Source organism: Carlito syrichta, unplaced genomic scaffold (genome assembly GCF_000164805.1).
Source record: "Carlito syrichta isolate Samal-C Ts95f unplaced genomic scaffold, Tarsius_syrichta-2.0.1 Scaffold53525, whole genome shotgun sequence".
NCBI classification, from domain to species: Eukaryota; Metazoa; Chordata; class Mammalia; order Primates; family Tarsiidae; genus Carlito; species Carlito syrichta.
Genome location: NW_006997621.1, coordinates 75,971 through 77,172, shown reverse-complemented (window position 1 = coordinate 77,172; position 1,202 = coordinate 75,971).

Sequence of the window (1,202 nt, the reverse complement as noted above, 5' to 3'; positions counted from 1 at the left end):
AGCAACTTGGCGAGACCTCATCACTACAATAAATCAAAAACTAGCTGGGCATGGTAGTGTGCGTCTGTAGTTCTAGCTACTTGGAAGGCTGAGGAAGAAGGATCACTGGAGCCTAGCAGGTCGAGGCTGTGGTGGCTGGGAGCGGCCACTGCACTCCAGTCTGGGTAACAGAGTGAGACTCCAACTCAAAAAAAAAAAAAAGAAAGAAAGAAAGAAATAGCTGTTTAAACTTCAAAGGAATAAGATCATGAAATCCAAGAACAGCCTGAGGAAATGTTCATGAGAGCAGGAATTCCACAGTTGTTTTGGGGTTATGTAGGAAAACATTTTATTTGTAAAAAATACATAGTTAACTGTTAACGAGTGGGGCTATGAAGGTATTTGAAAGAGTTCAGGAAAATGTAGTATATTGTACAATATTTAAAATCTTTCTGTAAGTGTAAAATAGTTTTAAATTTCACAAAAAATTGCATTTCCTTTTTTTGTTTTTTGAGTTGGAGTCTCACTCTGTCACCCAGACTGGAGTGCAGTGGCCGCTCCTGGCCACCACAGCCTCGACCTGCTGGGCTCCAGCGATCCTTCCACCTCAGCCTTCCAAGTAGCCGGAATTACAGGTATGCGCTACCAACCCGGCTGATTTTTTGATTTATTGTAGAGATGAGGTCTCGTTGCCCAGGAGGGTCTCGAACCCGTGGGCTCAGGCAATCCACTCACCTCAGCCTCCCAAAGGCATGGGATTACAGGCTGAGCCACCGAGCCCGGCTTACATTTCTTAAGAGTGTGTCAAAGATACCCCAAAGCATTTTTTAGCACTGAACCATTTCTCTTACCCTTTTAAAACCAAAAAATGTACTATGGCTGCACAATGATTACACTATGTTTTCTCAAAGGAGTATGCCTCAGAGACTAGCCATTGTCCAAAAACACGAGTCTCTGGTCCCATTGACTAAATAAACTGCATATTATTCTTCATTTGGGGACCTCTGTAGTCTAGTCCCTTGCCATCATGTGGCCTTACTTCTCCAAGCTCATTGACATGAAAGTTCTAACTAGGGATCCCAACAGTGATTATCAAAGAAAAAAAGGTTATGTTTTTTTCTTTAATGAAACAGGATGGCTTTGGACTTGGAGCCAGAATAAGGATAGACATATAACCCTGGAACCCAGCCTAAAATCACTAAGGATCAGTTATCTCAAAAGTA